This window comes from Hyla sarda, unplaced genomic scaffold (genome assembly GCF_029499605.1).
Source record: "Hyla sarda isolate aHylSar1 unplaced genomic scaffold, aHylSar1.hap1 scaffold_346, whole genome shotgun sequence".
NCBI lineage: Eukaryota > Metazoa > Chordata > Amphibia > Anura > Hylidae > Hyla > Hyla sarda.
In genome coordinates this window covers 146,046-173,874 of record NW_026610219.1, presented here as the reverse complement: position 1 = coordinate 173,874, position 27,829 = coordinate 146,046, and the positions used below count along the sequence as shown (strand labels likewise).

The window sequence follows — 27,829 nt, the reverse complement described above, 5'->3', positions numbered from 1 at the left end:
TCCCTGACAGCAAGCAGTGATAGTGCCCATGAAGGGGACCTTGTTGGGCCCGCCCCTTTCACGGTTATCGCTTCTCGGCCTTTTGGCTAAGATCAAGTGTAGTATCTGTTCTTATCAGTTTAATATCTGATACGTCCCCTATCTGGGGACCATATATTAAATGGATTTTTGAGAACGGGGGCCGATTTCGAAGCTTGCTTCCGTCGCCCTATGCATTGACCCGATATGGCAGTATCTTCGGGTACAGTGCACCACCCCCTTACAGGGTTAAAAAGAAAGATTCCTACTTTCATTGCTACCTGCTTGCTGGCTAGCCAGCTAGCCAGCCCTGTGGGCCTTGCTGCTGCTGCTGCAGCCAAAAAACAAAAGGTGGTGCTGCTGCTGCTTCTGCTGCTTCTGCTTCTGCTTGTGTCTGGCCGCTGTTGGAGCGTCCAGGCACAGGACTTCTGCTGCTGCTGACTAAATGGCCTCCTTAATTGGATCATTTGAGTAGCCAGCACACCTGTGCAGGTAGGGCATGACATGATAGGCAGCTGCCTTGATAGCGGGTGGGTGCTGAATGTTCCTAATTGACAAAATAAGATTAATGCTTATGAAGAAATATAAAATCTCATCCCTTCCCCAATATCGCGCCACACCCCTACCCCTTAATTCCCTGGTTGAACTTGATGGACATATGTCTTTTTTCGACCGTACTAACTATGTAACTATGTAACATAACATGGGGGGGGTCTCCTGGCTGTTCACACAGGTGTGTCATTGCTGTACATTGACCATGCATTGCTTCTGTGGTATTGCAAAGGCAAAGACAAATGCTTCCAGCCATCCATTGCACTAATGGATTGGTCATCAGCTGGCTGTCTATGTCCCGCATCAATATAGACCAAAGTACAGAGGGTTAGGCTATGCTATTGTGCACCTACCTGATGCATCAGAAGGTGCGAGGCCCTTGCTAAATTCTGTGCACAGACTTTGAGATCTATACTTTAGACTGTATCTAAACCTGCTCCAACATGGACTGACATTCTGGCCTACTTTCAGCCGATGCGACTTGTCTGTCGCTGAACAGTCGCTTTTTATGTATTCAGCACCTATGTATAATGTTGTAAAAATGCTCTAGAAGCTAAAGTCGCAGAAATGTCACACATATTTGGCCTGCAACTTTCTGTGCGACAAATTCAGACAGGAAAAATCAGTATAAATCCTTAGAAAATTATCCCCCAGTGTCTCCATCTGCTGGCGGTATTGAATAAGCATTGCTGCACTGATGGGGTATGCATTAGACGAAAAAAAAGAAGAAAAAGAAGAATAATACGCCCAGAAAAGAGGCGAAAAGGAGAAAAACGTAAAAAAACGTGAAAAAAAAGTAAGAGGAAGAGAAGGGAAAAAAAGGTGGAAATGGGTTTAAAAGTGATTTCGGCGGAGAAATATATATATATATATATATATATATATATATATATATATATACGCGCACACACACACATATATATAAACGTATTCTCCGTTGAGATATTGCAGCCGCTGCTGTGTCCAGGCCCAGGAGCCTTAGCACTGTGCTGTGATGTCACTCAATACCACTGACATCACTAGGTGTAAACAACATCTCTCCTTTGCTGTGTATGTGACTATGGAGCTGTTTGGTGATGTCGTCTATTATGGCCTTCATAGAAGCAACAGGAGATTGTTGCATCCATCTAGAACCCTCAGAACTACAGTGCTATGATGTCACTCACTTCCACAGGCCTTGCAGAGTGTAAACAACAACAACCCAGCTTTGTTGTGTATGTAACCATAGGGATTTGTGATGTCACCTAGAACCTTCACAGCAGCGACAGCTTTATGAGGAGCATCAGCACTGCTCTGCCTGAGCAGAACCATCACCGCCATAGGTTGTCAAATAACCCGGATTTAACCCACACAGGTAAGTCCAATGGGGTGCAGGCATGTCCTCTATGCTTACAGCTTCCCGTGGGTGTTGGTTTGATACCGTTTGGGGACAGCCAAGGAGGCATCTGCAGGCAACAAAGGTAGGTGTGTGCTTGTGTGTGTGTTTCCTATGCAGATCCTAAGCCCAGTGTCACATGCAAGTAGGAGGAGTAAGAAGGGTTCCTGGCAAATCCGGGTTATGGATTGCATTTAAAAAGGCCCCGTGGGAGTGCAATGGGCCCCTGTCTTGCTGCTTAGCAATAATGGTATGGGTTTAGGTTCTGCTGTGTGTACTGGTGGTTGACTGCCCCCCAGCCCAGAGTGTGCATGGAAAATTGTCTGGCAGCCTCCCTGACAGCAAGCAGTGATAGTGCCCATGAAGGGGACCTTGTTGGGCCCGCCCCTTTCACGGTTATCGCTTCTCGGCCTTTTGGCTAAGATCAAGTGTAGTATCTGTTCTTATCAGTTTAATATCTGATACGTCCCCTATCTGGGGACCATATATTAAATGGATTTTTGAGAACGGGGGCCGATTTCGAAGCTTGCTTCCGTCGCCCTATGCATTGACCCGATATGGCAGTATCTTCGGGTACAGTGCACCACCCCCTTACAGGGTTAAAAAGAAAGATTCCTACTTTCATTGCTACCTGCTTGCTGGCTAGCCAGCTAGCCAGCCCTGTGGGCCTTGCTGCTGCTGCTGCAGCCAAAAAACAAAAGGTGGTGCTGCTGCTGCTTCTGCTGCTTCTGCTTCTGCTTGTGTCTGGCCGCTGTTGGAGCGTCCAGGCACAGGACTTCTGCTGCTGCTGACTAAATGGCCTCCTTAATTGGATCATTTGAGTAGCCAGCACACCTGTGCAGGTAGGGCATGACATGATAGGCAGCTGCCTTGATAGCGGGTGGGTGCTGAATGTTCCTAATTGACAAAATAAGATTAATGCTTATGAAGAAATATAAAATCTCATCCCTTCCCCAATATCGCGCCACACCCCTACCCCTTAATTCCCTGGTTGAACTTGATGGACATATGTCTTTTTTCGACCGTACTAACTATGTAACTATGTAACATAACATGGGGGGGGTCTCCTGGCTGTTCACACAGGTGTGTCATTGCTGTACATTGACCATGCATTGCTTCTGTGGTATTGCAAAGGCAAAGACAAATGCTTCCAGCCATCCATTGCACTAATGGATTGGTCATCAGCTGGCTGTCTATGTCCCGCATCAATATAGACCAAAGTACAGAGGGTTAGGCTATGCTATTGTGCACCTACCTGATGCATCAGAAGGTGCGAGGCCCTTGCTAAATTCTGTGCACAGACTTTGAGATCTATACTTTAGACTGTATCTAAACCTGCTCCAACATGGACTGACATTCTGGCCTACTTTCAGCCGATGCGACTTGTCTGTCGCTGAACAGTCGCTTTTTATGTATTCAGCACCTATGTATAATGTTGTAAAAATGCTCTAGAAGCTAAAGTCGCAGAAATGTCACACATATTTGGCCTGCAACTTTCTGTGCGACAAATTCAGACAGGAAAAATCAGTATAAATCCTTAGAAAATTATCCCCCAGTGTCTCCATCTGCTGGCGGTATTGAATAAGCATTGCTGCACTGATGGGGTATGCATTAGACGAAAAAAAAGAAGAAAAAGAAGAATAATACGCCCAGAAAAGAGGCGAAAAGGAGAAAAACGTAAAAAAACGTGAAAAAAAAGTAAGAGGAAGAGAAGGGAAAAAAAGGTGGAAATGGGTTTAAAAGTGATTTCGGCGGAGAAATATATATATATATATATATATATATATATATATATATATATATATATATATACGCGCACACACACACATATATATAAACGTATTCTCCGTTGAGATATTGCAGCCGCTGCTGTGTCCAGGCCCAGGAGCCTTAGCACTGTGCTGTGATGTCACTCAATACCACTGACATCACTAGGTGTAAACAACATCTCTCCTTTGCTGTGTATGTGACTATGGAGCTGTTTGGTGATGTCGTCTATTATGGCCTTCATAGAAGCAACAGGAGATTGTTGCATCCATCTAGAACCCTCAGAACTACAGTGCTATGATGTCACTCACTTCCACAGGCCTTGCAGAGTGTAAACAACAACAACCCAGCTTTGTTGTGTATGTAACCATAGGGATTTGTGATGTCACCTAGAACCTTCACAGCAGCGACAGCTTTATGAGGAGCATCAGCACTGCTCTGCCTGAGCAGAACCATCACCGCCATAGGTTGTCAAATAACCCGGATTTAACCCACACAGGTAAGTCCAATGGGGTGCAGGCATGTCCTCTATGCTTACAGCTTCCCGTGGGTGTTGGTTTGATACCGTTTGGGGACAGCCAAGGAGGCATCTGCAGGCAACAAAGGTAGGTGTGTGCTTGTGTGTGTGTTTCCTATGCAGATCCTAAGCCCAGTGTCACATGCAAGTAGGAGGAGTAAGAAGGGTTCCTGGCAAATCCGGGTTATGGATTGCATTTAAAAAGGCCCCGTGGGAGTGCAATGGGCCCCTGTCTTGCTGCTTAGCAATAATGGTATGGGTTTAGGTTCTGCTGTGTGTACTGGTGGTTGACTGCCCCCCAGCCCAGAGTGTGCATGGAAAATTGTCTGGCAGCCTCCCTGACAGCAAGCAGTGATAGTGCCCATGAAGGGGACCTTGTTGGGCCCGCCCCTTTCACGGTTATCGCTTCTCGGCCTTTTGGCTAAGATCAAGTGTAGTATCTGTTCTTATCAGTTTAATATCTGATACGTCCCCTATCTGGGGACCATATATTAAATGGATTTTTGAGAACGGGGGCCGATTTCGAAGCTTGCTTCCGTCGCCCTATGCATTGACCCGATATGGCAGTATCTTCGGGTACAGTGCACCACCCCCTTACAGGGTTAAAAAGAAAGATTCCTACTTTCATTGCTACCTGCTTGCTGGCTAGCCAGCTAGCCAGCCCTGTGGGCCTTGCTGCTGCTGCTGCAGCCAAAAAACAAAAGGTGGTGCTGCTGCTGCTTCTGCTGCTTCTGCTTCTGCTTGTGTCTGGCCGCTGTTGGAGCGTCCAGGCACAGGACTTCTGCTGCTGCTGACTAAATGGCCTCCTTAATTGGATCATTTGAGTAGCCAGCACACCTGTGCAGGTAGGGCATGACATGATAGGCAGCTGCCTTGATAGCGGGTGGGTGCTGAATGTTCCTAATTGACAAAATAAGATTAATGCTTATGAAGAAATATAAAATCTCATCCCTTCCCCAATATCGCGCCACACCCCTACCCCTTAATTCCCTGGTTGAACTTGATGGACATATGTCTTTTTTCGACCGTACTAACTATGTAACTATGTAACATAACATGGGGGGGGTCTCCTGGCTGTTCACACAGGTGTGTCATTGCTGTACATTGACCATGCATTGCTTCTGTGGTATTGCAAAGGCAAAGACAAATGCTTCCAGCCATCCATTGCACTAATGGATTGGTCATCAGCTGGCTGTCTATGTCCCGCATCAATATAGACCAAAGTACAGAGGGTTAGGCTATGCTATTGTGCACCTACCTGATGCATCAGAAGGTGCGAGGCCCTTGCTAAATTCTGTGCACAGACTTTGAGATCTATACTTTAGACTGTATCTAAACCTGCTCCAACATGGACTGACATTCTGGCCTACTTTCAGCCGATGCGACTTGTCTGTCGCTGAACAGTCGCTTTTTATGTATTCAGCACCTATGTATAATGTTGTAAAAATGCTCTAGAAGCTAAAGTCGCAGAAATGTCACACATATTTGGCCTGCAACTTTCTGTGCGACAAATTCAGACAGGAAAAATCAGTATAAATCCTTAGAAAATTATCCCCCAGTGTCTCCATCTGCTGGCGGTATTGAATAAGCATTGCTGCACTGATGGGGTATGCATTAGACGAAAAAAAAGAAGAAAAAGAAGAATAATACGCCCAGAAAAGAGGCGAAAAGGAGAAAAACGTAAAAAAACGTGAAAAAAAAGTAAGAGGAAGAGAAGGGAAAAAAAGGTGGAAATGGGTTTAAAAGTGATTTCGGCGGAGAAATATATATATATATATATATATATATATATATATATATATATATACGCGCACACACACACATATATATAAACGTATTCTCCGTTGAGATATTGCAGCCGCTGCTGTGTCCAGGCCCAGGAGCCTTAGCACTGTGCTGTGATGTCACTCAATACCACTGACATCACTAGGTGTAAACAACATCTCTCCTTTGCTGTGTATGTGACTATGGAGCTGTTTGGTGATGTCGTCTATTATGGCCTTCATAGAAGCAACAGGAGATTGTTGCATCCATCTAGAACCCTCAGAACTACAGTGCTATGATGTCACTCACTTCCACAGGCCTTGCAGAGTGTAAACAACAACAACCCAGCTTTGTTGTGTATGTAACCATAGGGATTTGTGATGTCACCTAGAACCTTCACAGCAGCGACAGCTTTATGAGGAGCATCAGCACTGCTCTGCCTGAGCAGAACCATCACCGCCATAGGTTGTCAAATAACCCGGATTTAACCCACACAGGTAAGTCCAATGGGGTGCAGGCATGTCCTCTATGCTTACAGCTTCCCGTGGGTGTTGGTTTGATACCGTTTGGGGACAGCCAAGGAGGCATCTGCAGGCAACAAAGGTAGGTGTGTGCTTGTGTGTGTGTTTCCTATGCAGATCCTAAGCCCAGTGTCACATGCAAGTAGGAGGAGTAAGAAGGGTTCCTGGCAAATCCGGGTTATGGATTGCATTTAAAAAGGCCCCGTGGGAGTGCAATGGGCCCCTGTCTTGCTGCTTAGCAATAATGGTATGGGTTTAGGTTCTGCTGTGTGTACTGGTGGTTGACTGCCCCCCAGCCCAGAGTGTGCATGGAAAATTGTCTGGCAGCCTCCCTGACAGCAAGCAGTGATAGTGCCCATGAAGGGGACCTTGTTGGGCCCGCCCCTTTCACGGTTATCGCTTCTCGGCCTTTTGGCTAAGATCAAGTGTAGTATCTGTTCTTATCAGTTTAATATCTGATACGTCCCCTATCTGGGGACCATATATTAAATGGATTTTTGAGAACGGGGGCCGATTTCGAAGCTTGCTTCCGTCGCCCTATGCATTGACCCGATATGGCAGTATCTTCGGGTACAGTGCACCACCCCCTTACAGGGTTAAAAAGAAAGATTCCTACTTTCATTGCTACCTGCTTGCTGGCTAGCCAGCTAGCCAGCCCTGTGGGCCTTGCTGCTGCTGCTGCAGCCAAAAAACAAAAGGTGGTGCTGCTGCTGCTTCTGCTGCTTCTGCTTCTGCTTGTGTCTGGCCGCTGTTGGAGCGTCCAGGCACAGGACTTCTGCTGCTGCTGACTAAATGGCCTCCTTAATTGGATCATTTGAGTAGCCAGCACACCTGTGCAGGTAGGGCATGACATGATAGGCAGCTGCCTTGATAGCGGGTGGGTGCTGAATGTTCCTAATTGACAAAATAAGATTAATGCTTATGAAGAAATATAAAATCTCATCCCTTCCCCAATATCGCGCCACACCCCTACCCCTTAATTCCCTGGTTGAACTTGATGGACATATGTCTTTTTTCGACCGTACTAACTATGTAACTATGTAACATAACATGGGGGGGGTCTCCTGGCTGTTCACACAGGTGTGTCATTGCTGTACATTGACCATGCATTGCTTCTGTGGTATTGCAAAGGCAAAGACAAATGCTTCCAGCCATCCATTGCACTAATGGATTGGTCATCAGCTGGCTGTCTATGTCCCGCATCAATATAGACCAAAGTACAGAGGGTTAGGCTATGCTATTGTGCACCTACCTGATGCATCAGAAGGTGCGAGGCCCTTGCTAAATTCTGTGCACAGACTTTGAGATCTATACTTTAGACTGTATCTAAACCTGCTCCAACATGGACTGACATTCTGGCCTACTTTCAGCCGATGCGACTTGTCTGTCGCTGAACAGTCGCTTTTTATGTATTCAGCACCTATGTATAATGTTGTAAAAATGCTCTAGAAGCTAAAGTCGCAGAAATGTCACACATATTTGGCCTGCAACTTTCTGTGCGACAAATTCAGACAGGAAAAATCAGTATAAATCCTTAGAAAATTATCCCCCAGTGTCTCCATCTGCTGGCGGTATTGAATAAGCATTGCTGCACTGATGGGGTATGCATTAGACGAAAAAAAAGAAGAAAAAGAAGAATAATACGCCCAGAAAAGAGGCGAAAAGGAGAAAAACGTAAAAAAACGTGAAAAAAAAGTAAGAGGAAGAGAAGGGAAAAAAAGGTGGAAATGGGTTTAAAAGTGATTTCGGCGGAGAAATATATATATATATATATATATATATATATATATATATATATATATATACGCGCACACACACACATATATATAAACGTATTCTCCGTTGAGATATTGCAGCCGCTGCTGTGTCCAGGCCCAGGAGCCTTAGCACTGTGCTGTGATGTCACTCAATACCACTGACATCACTAGGTGTAAACAACATCTCTCCTTTGCTGTGTATGTGACTATGGAGCTGTTTGGTGATGTCGTCTATTATGGCCTTCATAGAAGCAACAGGAGATTGTTGCATCCATCTAGAACCCTCAGAACTACAGTGCTATGATGTCACTCACTTCCACAGGCCTTGCAGAGTGTAAACAACAACAACCCAGCTTTGTTGTGTATGTAACCATAGGGATTTGTGATGTCACCTAGAACCTTCACAGCAGCGACAGCTTTATGAGGAGCATCAGCACTGCTCTGCCTGAGCAGAACCATCACCGCCATAGGTTGTCAAATAACCCGGATTTAACCCACACAGGTAAGTCCAATGGGGTGCAGGCATGTCCTCTATGCTTACAGCTTCCCGTGGGTGTTGGTTTGATACCGTTTGGGGACAGCCAAGGAGGCATCTGCAGGCAACAAAGGTAGGTGTGTGCTTGTGTGTGTGTTTCCTATGCAGATCCTAAGCCCAGTGTCACATGCAAGTAGGAGGAGTAAGAAGGGTTCCTGGCAAATCCGGGTTATGGATTGCATTTAAAAAGGCCCCGTGGGAGTGCAATGGGCCCCTGTCTTGCTGCTTAGCAATAATGGTATGGGTTTAGGTTCTGCTGTGTGTACTGGTGGTTGACTGCCCCCCAGCCCAGAGTGTGCATGGAAAATTGTCTGGCAGCCTCCCTGACAGCAAGCAGTGATAGTGCCCATGAAGGGGACCTTGTTGGGCCCGCCCCTTTCACGGTTATCGCTTCTCGGCCTTTTGGCTAAGATCAAGTGTAGTATCTGTTCTTATCAGTTTTCATGCTGGTGGGGATGGGTGCTGCATGGAGGATGCAGGTGTACCAGGGCTTTCCGGGGCTGGTTCTGAGGAATCAGCTCGACGGCTGCCCCGATGTGACCTGTTCCCTCCGGGTCTCGCCATGAGGCTGAGAGGGTCTAGAGCCGAGGTACTTTTGTGCCTCGGGGAGTGGTGACCCCGAGGTGCCGAAACTCACTGGGAGGATAGGCTCACTGAGTTGAAGCACGGGCACCATAATCTCTTCACCTTGTGGCACTCACCTCTTGATTCCCGGCCTTCTGGCTAGGATCAGAGAAATTTTTATAGATCCGGCCGGATGTCCGGGCAGTATATCTGCACACATTCACTTATTTATTTCTTTTTTGTCTCACTGTGTCACTTTTTGTGTGTTGTGTGTTCACAGGATTGGTCAGGATGCGGTAGCCCTTCTGGGTGTCCCTCCTGGCGGTCTAGGGGAGGTGTGTGTGGCCATTAGGTTCCGCACCTCCCTGCAAACACCCCGGGTACTCCTGCTTTGGCAGGGTACCTACCGTAATCGGCTCTGCGGGCAGATACCTTGGCTAACGCCAAGGGGGATGCCGGGAGCATTTGTGGTCCCCTAGTAGCTTCGGCGAAAAGGGACATCGAACCTGGAACCTCGCAGGTACCTTTTGGTCCGGAGGCGAAGGGTAAGGTTTGTTGGGGGGGCCTCTCTCCTATCGGAGAAGGGCTTGCGATAGACCGCATCCTTTGTGCACGTTTTTTTAGTGTAACACGTTTGCACTTTTTCTTGCACTTTGGGTGAATCGAAAGCACGTTCCTCGGCTTTAGATAAAAAAAAAAAAAAAATCTGTTCTTATCAGTTTAATATCTGATACGTCCCCTATCTGGGGACCATATATTAAATGGATTTTTGAGAACGGGGGCCGATTTCGAAGCTTGCTTCCGTCGCCCTATGCATTGACCCGATATGGCAGTATCTTCGGGTACAGTGCACCACCCCCTTACAGGGTTAAAAAGAAAGATTCCTACTTTCATTGCTACCTGCTTGCTGGCTAGCCAGCTAGCCAGCCCTGTGGGCCTTGCTGCTGCTGCTGCAGCCAAAAAACAAAAGGTGGTGCTGCTGCTGCTTCTGCTGCTTCTGCTTCTGCTTGTGTCTGGCCGCTGTTGGAGCGTCCAGGCACAGGACTTCTGCTGCTGCTGACTAAATGGCCTCCTTAATTGGATCATTTGAGTAGCCAGCACACCTGTGCAGGTAGGGCATGACATGATAGGCAGCTGCCTTGATAGCGGGTGGGTGCTGAATGTTCCTAATTGACAAAATAAGATTAATGCTTATGAAGAAATATAAAATCTCATCCCTTCCCCAATATCGCGCCACACCCCTACCCCTTAATTCCCTGGTTGAACTTGATGGACATATGTCTTTTTTCGACCGTACTAACTATGTAACTATGTAACATAACATGGGGGGGGTCTCCTGGCTGTTCACACAGGTGTGTCATTGCTGTACATTGACCATGCATTGCTTCTGTGGTATTGCAAAGGCAAAGACAAATGCTTCCAGCCATCCATTGCACTAATGGATTGGTCATCAGCTGGCTGTCTATGTCCCGCATCAATATAGACCAAAGTACAGAGGGTTAGGCTATGCTATTGTGCACCTACCTGATGCATCAGAAGGTGCGAGGCCCTTGCTAAATTCTGTGCACAGACTTTGAGATCTATACTTTAGACTGTATCTAAACCTGCTCCAACATGGACTGACATTCTGGCCTACTTTCAGCCGATGCGACTTGTCTGTCGCTGAACAGTCGCTTTTTATGTATTCAGCACCTATGTATAATGTTGTAAAAATGCTCTAGAAGCTAAAGTCGCAGAAATGTCACACATATTTGGCCTGCAACTTTCTGTGCGACAAATTCAGACAGGAAAAATCAGTATAAATCCTTAGAAAATTATCCCCCAGTGTCTCCATCTGCTGGCGGTATTGAATAAGCATTGCTGCACTGATGGGGTATGCATTAGACGAAAAAAAAGAAGAAAAAGAAGAATAATACGCCCAGAAAAGAGGCGAAAAGGAGAAAAACGTAAAAAAACGTGAAAAAAAAGTAAGAGGAAGAGAAGGGAAAAAAAGGTGGAAATGGGTTTAAAAGTGATTTCGGCGGAGAAATATATATATATATATATATATATATATATATATATATATATATATACGCGCACACACACACATATATATAAACGTATTCTCCGTTGAGATATTGCAGCCGCTGCTGTGTCCAGGCCCAGGAGCCTTAGCACTGTGCTGTGATGTCACTCAATACCACTGACATCACTAGGTGTAAACAACATCTCTCCTTTGCTGTGTATGTGACTATGGAGCTGTTTGGTGATGTCGTCTATTATGGCCTTCATAGAAGCAACAGGAGATTGTTGCATCCATCTAGAACCCTCAGAACTACAGTGCTATGATGTCACTCACTTCCACAGGCCTTGCAGAGTGTAAACAACAACAACCCAGCTTTGTTGTGTATGTAACCATAGGGATTTGTGATGTCACCTAGAACCTTCACAGCAGCGACAGCTTTATGAGGAGCATCAGCACTGCTCTGCCTGAGCAGAACCATCACCGCCATAGGTTGTCAAATAACCCGGATTTAACCCACACAGGTAAGTCCAATGGGGTGCAGGCATGTCCTCTATGCTTACAGCTTCCCGTGGGTGTTGGTTTGATACCGTTTGGGGACAGCCAAGGAGGCATCTGCAGGCAACAAAGGTAGGTGTGTGCTTGTGTGTGTGTTTCCTATGCAGATCCTAAGCCCAGTGTCACATGCAAGTAGGAGGAGTAAGAAGGGTTCCTGGCAAATCCGGGTTATGGATTGCATTTAAAAAGGCCCCGTGGGAGTGCAATGGGCCCCTGTCTTGCTGCTTAGCAATAATGGTATGGGTTTAGGTTCTGCTGTGTGTACTGGTGGTTGACTGCCCCCCAGCCCAGAGTGTGCATGGAAAATTGTCTGGCAGCCTCCCTGACAGCAAGCAGTGATAGTGCCCATGAAGGGGACCTTGTTGGGCCCGCCCCTTTCACGGTTATCGCTTCTCGGCCTTTTGGCTAAGATCAAGTGTAGTATCTGTTCTTATCAGTTTAATATCTGATACGTCCCCTATCTGGGGACCATATATTAAATGGATTTTTGAGAACGGGGGCCGATTTCGAAGCTTGCTTCCGTCGCCCTATGCATTGACCCGATATGGCAGTATCTTCGGGTACAGTGCACCACCCCCTTACAGGGTTAAAAAGAAAGATTCCTACTTTCATTGCTACCTGCTTGCTGGCTAGCCAGCTAGCCAGCCCTGTGGGCCTTGCTGCTGCTGCTGCAGCCAAAAAACAAAAGGTGGTGCTGCTGCTGCTTCTGCTGCTTCTGCTGCTTCTGCTTCTGCTTGTGTCTGGCCGCTGTTGGAGCGTCCAGGCACAGGACTTCTGCTGCTGCTGACTATATGGCCTCCTTAATTGGATCATTTGAGTAGCCAGCACACCTGTGCAGGTAGGGCATGACATGATAGGCAGCTGCCTTGATAGCGGGTGGGTGCTGAATGTTCCTAATTGACAAAATAAGATTAATGCTTATGAAGAAATATAAAATCTCATCCCTTCCCCAATATCGCGCCACACCCCTACCCCTTAATTCCCTGGTTGAACTTGATGGACATATGTCTTTTTTCGACCGTACTAACTATGTAACTATGTAACATAACATGGGGGGGGTCTCCTGGCTGTTCACACAGGTGTGTCATTGCTGTACATTGACCATGCATTGCTTCTGTGGTATTGCAAAGGCAAAGACAAATGCTTCCAGCCATCCATTGCACTAATGGATTGGTCATCAGCTGGCTGTCTATGTCCCGCATCAATATAGACCAAAGTACAGAGGGTTAGGCTATGCTATTGTGCACCTACCTGATGCATCAGAAGGTGCGAGGCCCTTGCTAAATTCTGTGCACAGACTTTGAGATCTATACTTTAGACTGTATCTAAACCTGCTCCAACATGGACTGACATTCTGGCCTACTTTCAGCCGATGCGACTTGTCTGTCGCTGAACAGTCGCTTTTTATGTATTCAGCACCTATGTATAATGTTGTAAAAATGCTCTAGAAGCTAAAGTCGCAGAAATGTCACACATATTTGGCCTGCAACTTTCTGTGCGACAAATTCAGACAGGAAAAATCAGTATAAATCCTTAGAAAATTATCCCCCAGTGTCTCCATCTGCTGGCGGTATTGAATAAGCATTGCTGCACTGATGGGGTATGCATTAGACGAAAAAAAAGAAGAAAAAGAAGAATAATACGCCCAGAAAAGAGGCGAAAAGGAGAAAAACGTAAAAAAACGTGAAAAAAAAGTAAGAGGAAGAGAAGGGAAAAAAAGGTGGAAATGGGTTTAAAAGTGATTTCGGCGGAGAAATATATATATATATATATATATATATATATATATATATATATATACGCGCACACACACACATATATATAAACGTATTCTCCGTTGAGATATTGCAGCCGCTGCTGTGTCCAGGCCCAGGAGCCTTAGCACTGTGCTGTGATGTCACTCAATACCACTGACATCACTAGGTGTAAACAACATCTCTCCTTTGCTGTGTATGTGACTATGGAGCTGTTTGGTGATGTCGTCTATTATGGCCTTCATAGAAGCAACAGGAGATTGTTGCATCCATCTAGAACCCTCAGAACTACAGTGCTATGATGTCACTCACTTCCACAGGCCTTGCAGAGTGTAAACAACAACAACCCAGCTTTGTTGTGTATGTAACCATAGGGATTTGTGATGTCACCTAGAACCTTCACAGCAGCGACAGCTTTATGAGGAGCATCAGCACTGCTCTGCCTGAGCAGAACCATCACCGCCATAGGTTGTCAAATAACCCGGATTTAACCCACACAGGTAAGTCCAATGGGGTGCAGGCATGTCCTCTATGCTTACAGCTTCCCGTGGGTGTTGGTTTGATACCGTTTGGGGACAGCCAAGGAGGCATCTGCAGGCAACAAAGGTAGGTGTGTGCTTGTGTGTGTGTTTCCTATGCAGATCCTAAGCCCAGTGTCACATGCAAGTAGGAGGAGTAAGAAGGGTTCCTGGCAAATCCGGGTTATGGATTGCATTTAAAAAGGCCCCGTGGGAGTGCAATGGGCCCCTGTCTTGCTGCTTAGCAATAATGGTATGGGTTTAGGTTCTGCTGTGTGTACTGGTGGTTGACTGCCCCCCAGCCCAGAGTGTGCATGGAAAATTGTCTGGCAGCCTCCCTGACAGCAAGCAGTGATAGTGCCCATGAAGGGGACCTTGTTGGGCCCGCCCCTTTCACGGTTATCGCTTCTCGGCCTTTTGGCTAAGATCAAGTGTAGTATCTGTTCTTATCAGTTTAATATCTGATACGTCCCCTATCTGGGGACCATATATTAAATGGATTTTTGAGAACGGGGGCCGATTTCGAAGCTTGCTTCCGTCGCCCTATGCATTGACCCGATATGGCAGTATCTTCGGGTACAGTGCACCACCCCCTTACAGGGTTAAAAAGAAAGATTCCTACTTTCATTGCTACCTGCTTGCTGGCTAGCCAGCTAGCCAGCCCTGTGGGCCTTGCTGCTGCTGCTGCAGCCAAAAAACAAAAGGTGGTGCTGCTGCTGCTTCTGCTGCTTCTGCTTCTGCTTGTGTCTGGCCGCTGTTGGAGCGTCCAGGCACAGGACTTCTGCTGCTGCTGACTAAATGGCCTCCTTAATTGGATCATTTGAGTAGCCAGCACACCTGTGCAGGTAGGGCATGACATGATAGGCAGCTGCCTTGATAGCGGGTGGGTGCTGAATGTTCCTAATTGACAAAATAAGATTAATGCTTATGAAGAAATATAAAATCTCATCCCTTCCCCAATATCGCGCCACACCCCTACCCCTTAATTCCCTGGTTGAACTTGATGGACATATGTCTTTTTTCGACCGTACTAACTATGTAACTATGTAACATAACATGGGGGGGGTCTCCTGGCTGTTCACACAGGTGTGTCATTGCTGTACATTGACCATGCATTGCTTCTGTGGTATTGCAAAGGCAAAGACAAATGCTTCCAGCCATCCATTGCACTAATGGATTGGTCATCAGCTGGCTGTCTATGTCCCGCATCAATATAGACCAAAGTACAGAGGGTTAGGCTATGCTATTGTGCACCTACCTGATGCATCAGAAGGTGCGAGGCCCTTGCTAAATTCTGTGCACAGACTTTGAGATCTATACTTTAGACTGTATCTAAACCTGCTCCAACATGGACTGACATTCTGGCCTACTTTCAGCCGATGCGACTTGTCTGTCGCTGAACAGTCGCTTTTTATGTATTCAGCACCTATGTATAATGTTGTAAAAATGCTCTAGAAGCTAAAGTCGCAGAAATGTCACACATATTTGGCCTGCAACTTTCTGTGCGACAAATTCAGACAGGAAAAATCAGTATAAATCCTTAGAAAATTATCCCCCAGTGTCTCCATCTGCTGGCGGTATTGAATAAGCATTGCTGCACTGATGGGGTATGCATTAGACGAAAAAAAAGAAGAAAAAGAAGAATAATACGCCCAGAAAAGAGGCGAAAAGGAGAAAAACGTAAAAAAACGTGAAAAAAAAGTAAGAGGAAGAGAAGGGAAAAAAAGGTGGAAATGGGTTTAAAAGTGATTTCGGCGGAGAATATATATATATATATATATATATATATATATATATATATATATACGCGCACACACACACATATATATAAACGTATTCTCCGTTGAGATATTGCAGCCGCTGCTGTGTCCAGGCCCAGGAGCCTTAGCACTGTGCTGTGATGTCACTCAATACCACTGACATCACTAGGTGTAAACAACATCTCTCCTTTGCTGTGTATGTGACTATGGAGCTGTTTGGTGATGTCGTCTATTATGGCCTTCATAGAAGCAACAGGAGATTGTTGCATCCATCTAGAACCCTCAGAACTACAGTGCTATGATGTCACTCACTTCCACAGGCCTTGCAGAGTGTAAACAACAACAACCCAGCTTTGTTGTGTATGTAACCATAGGGATTTGTGATGTCACCTAGAACCTTCACAGCAGCGACAGCTTTATGAGGAGCATCAGCACTGCTCTGCCTGAGCAGAACCATCACCGCCATAGGTTGTCAAATAACCCGGATTTAACCCACACAGGTAAGTCCAATGGGGTGCAGGCATGTCCTCTATGCTTACAGCTTCCCGTGGGTGTTGGTTTGATACCGTTTGGGGACAGCCAAGGAGGCATCTGCAGGCAACAAAGGTAGGTGTGTGCTTGTGTGTGTGTTTCCTATGCAGATCCTAAGCCCAGTGTCACATGCAAGTAGGAGGAGTAAGAAGGGTTCCTGGCAAATCCGGGTTATGGATTGCATTTAAAAAGGCCCCGTGGGAGTGCAATGGGCCCCTGTCTTGCTGCTTAGCAATAATGGTATGGGTTTAGGTTCTGCTGTGTGTACTGGTGGTTGACTGCCCCCCAGCCCAGAGTGTGCATGGAAAATTGTCTGGCAGCCTCCCTGACAGCAAGCAGTGATAGTGCCCATGAAGGGGACCTTGTTGGGCCCGCCCCTTTCACGGTTATCGCTTCTCGGCCTTTTGGCTAAGATCAAGTGTAGTATCTGTTCTTATCAGTTTAATATCTGATACGTCCCCTATCTGGGGACCATATATTAAATGGATTTTTGAGAACGGGGGCCGATTTCGAAGCTTGCTTCCGTCGCCCTATGCATTGACCCGATATGGCAGTATCTTCGGGTACAGTGCACCACCCCCTTACAGGGTTAAAAAGAAAGATTCCTACTTTCATTGCTACCTGCTTGCTGGCTAGCCAGCTAGCCAGCCCTGTGGGCCTTGCTGCTGCTGCTGCAGCCAAAAAACAAAAGGTGGTGCTGCTGCTGCTTCTGCTGCTTCTGCTTCTGCTTGTGTCTGGCCGCTGTTGGAGCGTCCAGGCACAGGACTTCTGCTGCTGCTGACTAAATGGCCTCCTTAATTGGATCATTTGAGTAGCCAGCACACCTGTGCAGGTAGGGCATGACATGATAGGCAGCTGCCTTGATAGCGGGTGGGTGCTGAATGTTCCTAATTGACAAAATAAGATTAATGCTTATGAAGAAATATAAAATCTCATCCCTTCCCCAATATCGCGCCACACCCCTACCCCTTAATTCCCTGGTTGAACTTGATGGACATATGTCTTTTTTCGACCGTACTAACTATGTAACTATGTAACATAACATGGGGGGGGTCTCCTGGCTGTTCACACAGGTGTGTCATTGCTGTACATTGACCATGCATTGCTTCTGTGGTATTGCAAAGGCAAAGACAAATGCTTCCAGCCATCCATTGCACTAATGGATTGGTCATCAGCTGGCTGTCTATGTCCCGCATCAATATAGACCAAAGTACAGAGGGTTAGGCTATGCTATTGTGCACCTACCTGATGCATCAGAAGGTGCGAGGCCCTTGCTAAATTCTGTGCACAGACTTTGAGATCTATACTTTAGACTGTATCTAAACCTGCTCCAACATGGACTGACATTCTGGCCTACTTTCAGCCGATGCGACTTGTCTGTCGCTGAACAGTCGCTTTTTATGTATTCAGCACCTATGTATAATGTTGTAAAAATGCTCTAGAAGCTAAAGTCGCAGAAATGTCACACATATTTGGCCTGCAACTTTCTGTGCGACAAATTCAGACAGGAAAAATCAGTATAAATCCTTAGAAAATTATCCCCCAGTGTCTCCATCTGCTGGCGGTATTGAATAAGCATTGCTGCACTGATGGGGTATGCATTAGACGAAAAAAAAGAAGAAAAAGAAGAATAATACGCCCAGAAAAGAGGCGAAAAGGAGAAAAACGTAAAAAAACGTGAAAAAAAAGTAAGAGGAAGAGAAGGGAAAAAAAGGTGGAAATGGGTTTAAAAGTGATTTCGGCGGAGAAATATATATATATATATATATATATATATATATATATATACGCGCACACACACACATATATATAAACGTATTCTCCGTTGAGATATTGCAGCCGCTGCTGTGTCCAGGCCCAGGAGCCTTAGCACTGTGCTGTGATGTCACTCAATACCACTGACATCACTAGGTGTAAACAACATCTCTCCTTTGCTGTGTATGTGACTATGGAGCTGTTTGGTGATGTCGTCTATTATGGCCTTCATAGAAGCAACAGGAGATTGTTGCATCCATCTAGAACCCTCAGAACTACAGTGCTATGATGTCACTCACTTCCACAGGCCTTGCAGAGTGTAAACAACAACAACCCAGCTTTGTTGTGTATGTAACCATAGGGATTTGTGATGTCACCTAGAACCTTCACAGCAGCGACAGCTTTATGAGGAGCATCAGCACTGCTCTGCCTGAGCAGAACCATCACCGCCATAGGTTGTCAAATAACCCGGATTTAACCCACACAGGTAAGTCCAATGGGGTGCAGGCATGTCCTCTATGCTTACAGCTTCCCGTGGGTGTTGGTTTGATACCGTTTGGGGACAGCCAAGGAGGCATCTGCAGGCAACAAAGGTAGGTGTGTGCTTGTGTGTGTGTTTCCTATGCAGATCCTAAGCCCAGTGTCACATGCAAGTAGGAGGAGTAAGAAGGGTTCCTGGCAAATCCGGGTTATGGATTGCATTTAAAAAGGCCCCGTGGGAGTGCAATGGGCCCCTGTCTTGCTGCTTAGCAATAATGGTATGGGTTTAGGTTCTGCTGTGTGTACTGGTGGTTGACTGCCCCCCAGCCCAGAGTGTGCATGGAAAATTGTCTGGCAGCCTCCCTGACAGCAAGCAGTGATAGTGCCCATGAAGGGGACCTTGTTGGGCCCGCCCCTTTCACGGTTATCGCTTCTCGGCCTTTTGGCTAAGATCAAGTGTAGTATCTGTTCTTATCAGTTTAATATCTGATACGTCCCCTATCTGGGGACCATATATTAAATGGATTTTTGAGAACGGGGGCCGATTTCGAAGCTTGCTTCCGTCGCCCTATGCATTGACCCGATATGGCAGTATCTTCGGGTACAGTGCACCACCCCCTTACAGGGTTAAAAAGAAAGATTCCTACTTTCATTGCTACCTGCTTGCTGGCTAGCCAGCTAGCCAGCCCTGTGGGCCTTGCTGCTGCTGCTGCAGCCAAAAAACAAAAGGTGGTGCTGCTGCTGCTTCTGCTGCTTCTGCTTCTGCTTGTGTCTGGCCGCTGTTGGAGCGTCCAGGCACAGGACTTCTGCTGCTGCTGACTAAATGGCCTCCTTAATTGGATCATTTGAGTAGCCAGCACACCTGTGCAGGTAGGGCATGACATGATAGGCAGCTGCCTTGATAGCGGGTGGGTGCTGAATGTTCCTAATTGACAAAATAAGATTAATGCTTATGAAGAAATATAAAATCTCATCCCTTCCCCAATATCGCGCCACACCCCTACCCCTTAATTCCCTGGTTGAACTTGATGGACATATGTCTTTTTTCGACCGTACTAACTATGTAACTATATAACATAACATGGGGGGGGTCTCCTGGCTGTTCACACAGGTGTGTCATTGCTGTACATTGACCATGCATTGCTTCTGTGGTATTGCAAAGGCAAAGACAAATGCTTCCAGCCATCCATTGCACTAATGGATTGGTCATCAGCTGGCTGTCTATGTCCCGCATCAATATAGACCAAAGTACAGAGGGTTAGGCTATGCTATTGTGCACCTACCTGATGCATCAGAAGGTGCGAGGCCCTTGCTAAATTCTGTGCACAGACTTTGAGATCTATACTTTAGACTGTATCTAAACCTGCTCCAACATGGACTGACATTCTGGCCTACTTTCAGCCGATGCGACTTGTCTGTCGCTGAACAGTCGCTTTTTATGTATTCAGCACCTATGTATAATGTTGTAAAAATGCTCTAGAAGCTAAAGTCGCAGAAATGTCACACATATTTGGCCTGCAACTTTCTGTGCGACAAATTCAGACAGGAAAAATCAGTATAAATCCTTAGAAAATTATCCCCCAGTGTCTCCATCTGCTGGCGGTATTGAATAAGCATTGCTGCACTGATGGGGTATGCATTAGACGAAAAAAAAGAAGAAAAAGAAGAATAATACGCCCAGAAAAGAGGCGAAAAGGAGAAAAACGTAAAAAAACGTGAAAAAAAAGTAAGAGGAAGAGAAGGGAAAAAAAGGTGGAAATGGGTTTAAAAGTGATTTCGGCGGAGAAATATATATATATATATATATATATATATATATATACGCGCACACACACACATATATATAAACGTATTCTCCGTTGAGATATTGCAGCCGCTGCTGTGTCCAGGCCCAGGAGCCTTAGCACTGTGCTGTGATGTCACTCAATACCACTGACATCACTAGGTGTAAACAACATCTCTCCTTTGCTGTGTATGTGACTATGGAGCTGTTTGGGTGATGTCGTCTATTATGGCCTTCATAGAAGCAACAGGAGATTGTTGCATCCATCTAGAACCCTCAGAACTACAGTGCTATGATGTCACTCACTTCCACAGGCCTTGCAGAGTGTAAACAACAACAACCCAGCTTTGTTGTGTATGTAACCATAGGGATTTGTGATGTCACCTAGAACCTTCACAGCAGCGACAGCTTTATGAGGAGCATCAGCACTGCTCTGCCTGAGCAGAACCATCACCGCCATAGGTTGTCAAATAACCCGGATTTAACCCACACAGGTAAGTCCAATGGGGTGCAGGCATGTCCTCTATGCTTACAGCTTCCCGTGGGTGTTGGTTTGATACCGTTTGGGGACAGCCAAGGAGGCATCTGCAGGCAACAAAGGTAGGTGTGTGCTTGTGTGTGTGTTTCCTATGCAGATCCTAAGCCCAGTGTCACATGCAAGTAGGAGGAGTAAGAAGGGTTCCTGGCAAATCCGGGTTATGGATTGCATTTAAAAAGGCCCCGTGGGAGTGCAATGGGCCCCTGTCTTGCTGCTTAGCAATAATGGTATGGGTTTAGGTTCTGCTGTGTGTACTGGTGGTTGACTGCCCCCCAGCCCAGAGTGTGCATGGAAAATTGTCTGGCAGCCTCCCTGACAGCAAGCAGTGATAGTGCCCATGAAGGGGACCTTGTTGGGCCCGCCCCTTTCACGGTTATCGCTTCTCGGCCTTTTGGCTAAGATCAAGTGTAGTATCTGTTCTTATCAGTTTAATATCTGATACGTCCCCTATCTGGGGACCATATATTAAATGGATTTTTGAGAACGGGGGCCGATTTCGAAGCTTGCTTCCGTCGCCCTATGCATTGACCCGATATGGCAGTATCTTCGGGTACAGTGCACCACCCCCTTACAGGGTTAAAAAGAAAGATTCCTACTTTCATTGCTACCTGCTTGCTGGCTAGCCAGCTAGCCAGCCCTGTGGGCCTTGCTGCTGCTGCTGCAGCCAAAAAACAAAAGGTGGTGCTGCTGCTGCTTCTGCTGCTTCTGCTTCTGCTTGTGTCTGGCCGCTGTTGGAGCGTCCAGGCACAGGACTTCTGCTGCTGCTGACTAAATGGCCTCCTTAATTGGATCATTTGAGTAGCCAGCACACCTGTGCAGGTAGGGCATGACATGATAGGCAGCTGCCTTGATAGCGGGTGGGTGCTGAATGTTCCTAATTGACAAAATAAGATTAATGCTTATGAAGAAATATAAAATCTCATCCCTTCCCCAATATCGCGCCACACCCCTACCCCTTAATTCCCTGGTTGAACTTGATGGACATATGTCTTTTTTCGACCGTACTAACTATGTAACTATGTAACATAACATGGGGGGGGTCTCCTGGCTGTTCACACAGGTGTGTCATTGCTGTACATTGACCATGCATTGCTTCTGTGGTATTGCAAAGGCAAAGACAAATGCTTCCAGCCATCCATTGCACTAATGGATTGGTCATCAGCTGGCTGTCTATGTCCCGCATCAATATAGACCAAAGTACAGAGGGTTAGGCTATGCTATTGTGCACCTACCTGATGCATCAGAAGGTGCGAGGCCCTTGCTAAATTCTGTGCACAGACTTTGAGATCTATACTTTAGACTGTATCTAAACCTGCTCCAACATGGACTGACATTCTGGCCTACTTTCAGCCGATGCGACTTGTCTGTCGCTGAACAGTCGCTTTTTATGTATTCAGCACCTATGTATAATGTTGTAAAAATGCTCTAGAAGCTAAAGTCGCAGAAATGTCACACATATTTGGCCTGCAACTTTCTGTGCGACAAATTCAGACAGGAAAAATCAGTATAAATCCTTAGAAAATTATCCCCCAGTGTCTCCATCTGCTGGCGGTATTGAATAAGCATTGCTGCACTGATGGGGTATGCATTAGACGAAAAAAAAGAAGAAAAAGAAGAATAATACGCCCAGAAAAGAGGCGAAAAGGAGAAAAACGTAAAAAAACGTGAAAAAAAAGTAAGAGGAAGAGAAGGGAAAAAAAGGTGGAAATGGGTTTAAAAGTGATTTCGGCGGAGAAATATATATATATATATATATATATATATATATATATATATATATATACGCGCACACACACACATATATATAAACGTATTCTCCGTTGAGATATTGCAGCCGCTGCTGTGTCCAGGCCCAGGAGCCTTAGCACTGTGCTGTGATGTCACTCAATACCACTGACATCACTAGGTGTAAACAACATCTCTCCTTTGCTGTGTATGTGACTATGGAGCTGTTTGGTGATGTCGTCTATTATGGCCTTCATAGAAGCAACAGGAGATTGTTGCATCCATCTAGAACCCTCAGAACTACAGTGCTATGATGTCACTCACTTCCACAGGCCTTGCAGAGTGTAAACAACAACAACCCAGCTTTGTTGTGTATGTAACCATAGGGATTTGTGATGTCACCTAGAACCTTCACAGCAGCGACAGCTTTATGAGGAGCATCAGCACTGCTCTGCCTGAGCAGAACCATCACCGCCATAGGTTGTCAAATAACCCGGATTTAACCCACACAGGTAAGTCCAATGGGGTGCAGGCATGTCCTCTATGCTTACAGCTTCCCGTGGGTGTTGGTTTGATACCGTTTGGGGACAGCCAAGGAGGCATCTGCAGGCAACAAAGGTAGGTGTGTGCTTGTGTGTGTGTTTCCTATGCAGATCCTAAGCCCAGTGTCACATGCAAGTAGGAGGAGTAAGAAGGGTTCCTGGCAAATCCGGGTTATGGATTGCATTTAAAAAGGCCCCGTGGGAGTGCAATGGGCCCCTGTCTTGCTGCTTAGCAATAATGGTATGGGTTTAGGTTCTGCTGTGTGTACTGGTGGTTGACTGCCCCCCAGCCCAGAGTGTGCATGGAAAATTGTCTGGCAGCCTCCCTGACAGCAAGCAGTGATAGTGCCCATGAAGGGGACCTTGTTGGGCCCGCCCCTTTCACGGTTATCGCTTCTCGGCCTTTTGGCTAAGATCAAGTGTAGTATCTGTTCTTATCAGTTTAATATCTGATACGTCCCCTATCTGGGGACCATATATTAAATGGATTTTTGAGAACGGGGGCCGATTTCGAAGCTTGCTTCCGTCGCCCTATGCATTGACCCGATATGGCAGTATCTTCGGGTACAGTGCACCACCCCCTTACAGGGTTAAAAAGAAAGATTCCTACTTTCATTGCTACCTGCTTGCTGGCTAGCCAGCTAGCCAGCCCTGTGGGCCTTGCTGCTGCTGCTGCAGCCAAAAAACAAAAGGTGGTGCTGCTGCTGCTTCTGCTGCTTCTGCTTCTGCTTGTGTCTGGCCGCTGTTGGAGCGTCCAGGCACAGGACTTCTGCTGCTGCTGACTAAATGGCCTCCTTAATTGGATCATTTGAGTAGCCAGCACACCTGTGCAGGTAGGGCATGACATGATAGGCAGCTGCCTTGATAGCGGGTGGGTGCTGAATGTTCCTAATTGACAAAATAAGATTAATGCTTATGAAGAAATATAAAATCTCATCCCTTCCCCAATATCGCGCCACACCCCTACCCCTTAATTCCCTGGTTGAACTTGATGGACATATGTCTTTTTTCGACCGTACTAACTATGTAACTATGTAACATAACATGGGGGGGGTCTCCTGGCTGTTCACACAGGTGTGTCATTGCTGTACATTGACCATGCATTGCTTCTGTGGTATTGCAAAGGCAAAGACAAATGCTTCCAGCCATCCATTGCACTAATGGATTGGTCATCAGCTGGCTGTCTATGTCCCGCATCAATATAGACCAAAGTACAGAGGGTTAGGCTATGCTATTGTGCACCTACCTGATGCATCAGAAGGTGCGAGGCCCTTGCTAAATTCTGTGCACAGACTTTGAGATCTATACTTTAGACTGTATCTAAACCTGCTCCAACATGGACTGACATTCTGGCCTACTTTCAGCCGATGCGACTTGTCTGTCGCTGAACAGTCGCTTTTTATGTATTCAGCACCTATGTATAATGTTGTAAAAATGCTCTAGAAGCTAAAGTCGCAGAAATGTCACACATATTTGGCCTGCAACTTTCTGTGCGACAAATTCAGACAGGAAAAATCAGTATAAATCCTTAGAAAATTATCCCCCAGTGTCTCCATCTGCTGGCGGTATTGAATAAGCATTGCTGCACTGATGGGGTATGCATTAGACGAAAAAAAAGAAGAAAAAGAAGAATAATACGCCCAGAAAAGAGGCGAAAAGGAGAAAAACGTAAAAAAACGTGAAAAAAAAGTAAGAGGAAGAGAAGGGAAAAAAAGGTGGAAATGGGTTTAAAAGTGATTTCGGCGGAGAAATATATATATATATATATATATATATATATATATATATATATATACGCGCACACACACACATATATATAAACGTATTCTCCGTTGAGATATTGCAGCCGCTGCTGTGTCCAGGCCCAGGAGCCTTAGCACTGTGCTGTGATGTCACTCAATACCACTGACATCACTAGGTGTAAACAACATCTCTCCTTTGCTGTGTATGTGACTATGGAGCTGTTTGGTGATGTCGTCTATTATGGCCTTCATAGAAGCAACAGGAGATTGTTGCATCCATCTAGAACCCTCAGAACTACAGTGCTATGATGTCACTCACTTCCACAGGCCTTGCAGAGTGTAAACAACAACAACCCAGCTTTGTTGTGTATGTAACCATAGGGATTTGTGATGTCACCTAGAACCTTCACAGCAGCGACAGCTTTATGAGGAGCATCAGCACTGCTCTGCCTGAGCAGAACCATCACCGCCATAGGTTGTCAAATAACCCGGATTTAACCCACACAGGTAAGTCCAATGGGGTGCAGGCATGTCCTCTATGCTTACAGCTTCCCGTGGGTGTTGGTTTGATACCGTTTGGGGACAGCCAAGGAGGCATCTGCAGGCAACAAAGGTAGGTGTGTGCTTGTGTGTGTGTTTCCTATGCAGATCCTAAGCCCAGTGTCACATGCAAGTAGGAGGAGTAAGAAGGGTTCCTGGCAAATCCGGGTTATGGATTGCATTTAAAAAGGCCCCGTGGGAGTGCAATGGGCCCCTGTCTTGCTGCTTAGCAATAATGGTATGGGTTTAGGTTCTGCTGTGTGTACTGGTGGTTGACTGCCCCCCAGCCCAGAGTGTGCATGGAAAATTGTCTGGCAGCCTCCCTGACAGCAAGCAGTGATAGTGCCCATGAAGGGGACCTTGTTGGGCCCGCCCCTTTCACGGTTATCGCTTCTCGGCCTTTTGGCTAAGATCAAGTGTAGTATCTGTTCTTATCAGTTTAATATCTGATACGTCCCCTATCTGGGGACCATATATTAAATGGATTTTTGAGAACGGGGGCCGATTTCGAAGCTTGCTTCCGTCGCCCTATGCATTGACCCGATATGGCAGTATCTTCGGGTACAGTGCACCACCCCCTTACAGGGTTAAAAAGAAAGATTCCTACTTTCATTGCTACCTGCTTGCTGGCTAGCCAGCTAGCCAGCCCTGTGGGCCTTGCTGCTGCTGCTGCAGCCAAAAAACAAAAGGTGGTGCTGCTGCTGCTTCTGCTGCTTCTGCTCCTGCTTGTGTCTGGCCGCTGTTGGAGCGTCCAGGCACAGGACTTCTGCTGCTGCTGACTAAATGGCCTCCTTAATTGGATCATTTGAGTAGCCAGCACACCTGTGCAGGTAGGGCATGACATGATAGGCAGCTGCCTTGATAGCGGGTGGGTGCTGAATGTTCCTAATTGACAAAATAAGATTAATGCTTATGAAGAAATATAAAATCTCATCCCTTCCCCAATATCGCGCCACACCCCTACCCCTTAATTCCCTGGTTGAACTTAATGGACATATGTCTTTTTTCGACCGTACTAACTATGTAACTATGTAACATAACATGGGGGGGGTCTCCTGGCTGTTCACACAGGTGTGTCATTGCTGTACATTGACCATGCATTGCTTCTGTGGTATTGCAAAGGCAAAGACAAATGCTTCCAGCCATCCATTGCACTAATGGATTGGTCATCAGCTGGCTGTCTATGTCCCGCATCAATATAGACCAAAGTACAGAGGGTTAGGCTATGCTATTGTGCACCTACCTGATGCATCAGAAGGTGCGAGGCCCTTGCTAAATTCTGTGCACAGACTTTGAGATCTATACTTTAGACTGTATCTAAACCTGCTCCAACATGGACTGACATTCTGGCCTACTTTCAGCCGATGCGACTTGTCTGTCGCTGAACAGTCGCTTTTTATGTATTCAGCACCTATGTATAATGTTGTAAAAATGCTCTAGAAGCTAAAGTCGCAGAAATGTCACACATATTTGGCCTGCAACTTTCTGTGCGACAAATTCAGACAGGAAAAATCAGTATAAATCCTTAGAAAATTATCCCCCAGTGTCTCCATCTGCTGGCGGTATTGAATAAGCATTGCTGCACTGATGGGGTATGCATTAGACGAAAAAAAAGAAGAAAAAGAAGAATAATACGCCCAGAAAAGAGGCGAAAAGGAGAAAAACGTAAAAAAACGTGAAAAAAAAGTAAGAGGAAGAGAAGGGAAAAAAAGGTGGAAATGGGTTTAAAAGTGATTTCGGCGGAGAAATATATATATATATATATATATATATATATATATATATATATATATATACGCGCACACACACACATATATATAAACGTATTCTCCGTTGAGATATTGCAGCCGCTGCTGTGTCCAGGCCCAGGAGCCTTAGCACTGTGCTGTGATGTCACTCAATACCACTGACATCACTAGGTGTAAACAACATCTCTCCTTTGCTGTGTATGTGACTATGGAGCTGTTTGGTGATGTCGTCTATTATGGCCTTCATAGAAGCAACAGGAGATTGTTGCATCCATCTAGAACCCTCAGAACTACAGTGCTATGATGTCACTCACTTCCACAGGCCTTGCAGAGTGTAAACAACAACAACCCAGCTTTGTTGTGTATGTAACCATAGGGATTTGTGATGTCACCTAGAACCTTCACAGCAGCGACAGCTTTATGAGGAGCATCAGCACTGCTCTGCCTGAGCAGAACCATCACCGCCATAGGTTGTCAAAT

At 46.0% G+C, this 27,829-nt stretch overlaps 12 non-coding genes and 1 pseudogene across 12 annotated transcripts; all 13 read left to right on the top strand.

Annotated features, from left to right (window-relative positions):
* The first annotated feature begins 66 nt into the window (after positions 1-66).
* On the top strand, positions 67-257 carry LOC130331051 (U2 spliceosomal RNA). The gene has a single exon (XR_008874022.1). It is a non-coding gene; the product is annotated as a U2 spliceosomal RNA (small nuclear RNA).
* Positions 258-2,343: 2,086 nt separating this feature from the next.
* Positions 2,344-2,534, top strand: LOC130331049 (U2 spliceosomal RNA). The gene has a single exon (XR_008874021.1). It is a non-coding gene; the product is annotated as a U2 spliceosomal RNA (small nuclear RNA).
* A 2,096-nt stretch (positions 2,535-4,630) lies between these two features.
* LOC130331048 (U2 spliceosomal RNA) lies at positions 4,631-4,821 on the top strand. The gene has a single exon (XR_008874020.1). It is a non-coding gene; the product is annotated as a U2 spliceosomal RNA (small nuclear RNA).
* A 2,088-nt stretch (positions 4,822-6,909) lies between these two features.
* Positions 6,910-7,100, top strand: LOC130331047 (U2 spliceosomal RNA). Its single transcript, XR_008874019.1, has one exon. It is a non-coding gene; the product is annotated as a U2 spliceosomal RNA (small nuclear RNA).
* Positions 7,101-9,192: 2,092 nt separating this feature from the next.
* LOC130331133 (U2 spliceosomal RNA) lies at positions 9,193-9,352 on the top strand (annotated as a pseudogene).
* A 694-nt stretch (positions 9,353-10,046) lies between these two features.
* On the top strand, positions 10,047-10,228 carry LOC130331131 (U2 spliceosomal RNA). The gene has a single exon (XR_008874092.1). It is a non-coding gene; the product is annotated as a U2 spliceosomal RNA (small nuclear RNA).
* Positions 10,229-12,318: 2,090 nt separating this feature from the next.
* LOC130331046 (U2 spliceosomal RNA) lies at positions 12,319-12,509 on the top strand. The gene has a single exon (XR_008874018.1). It is a non-coding gene; the product is annotated as a U2 spliceosomal RNA (small nuclear RNA).
* A 2,097-nt stretch (positions 12,510-14,606) lies between these two features.
* Positions 14,607-14,797, top strand: LOC130331045 (U2 spliceosomal RNA). The gene has a single exon (XR_008874017.1). It is a non-coding gene; the product is annotated as a U2 spliceosomal RNA (small nuclear RNA).
* Positions 14,798-16,884: 2,087 nt separating this feature from the next.
* LOC130331044 (U2 spliceosomal RNA) lies at positions 16,885-17,075 on the top strand. The gene has a single exon (XR_008874016.1). It is a non-coding gene; the product is annotated as a U2 spliceosomal RNA (small nuclear RNA).
* Positions 17,076-19,157: 2,082 nt separating this feature from the next.
* LOC130331043 (U2 spliceosomal RNA) lies at positions 19,158-19,348 on the top strand. The gene has a single exon (XR_008874015.1). It is a non-coding gene; the product is annotated as a U2 spliceosomal RNA (small nuclear RNA).
* Positions 19,349-21,427: 2,079 nt separating this feature from the next.
* Positions 21,428-21,618, top strand: LOC130331041 (U2 spliceosomal RNA). Its single transcript, XR_008874013.1, has one exon. It is a non-coding gene; the product is annotated as a U2 spliceosomal RNA (small nuclear RNA).
* Positions 21,619-23,708: 2,090 nt separating this feature from the next.
* LOC130331040 (U2 spliceosomal RNA) lies at positions 23,709-23,899 on the top strand. The gene has a single exon (XR_008874012.1). It is a non-coding gene; the product is annotated as a U2 spliceosomal RNA (small nuclear RNA).
* A 2,088-nt stretch (positions 23,900-25,987) lies between these two features.
* On the top strand, positions 25,988-26,178 carry LOC130331038 (U2 spliceosomal RNA). Its single transcript, XR_008874011.1, has one exon. It is a non-coding gene; the product is annotated as a U2 spliceosomal RNA (small nuclear RNA).
* Positions 26,179-27,829: the final 1,651 nt, after the last annotated feature.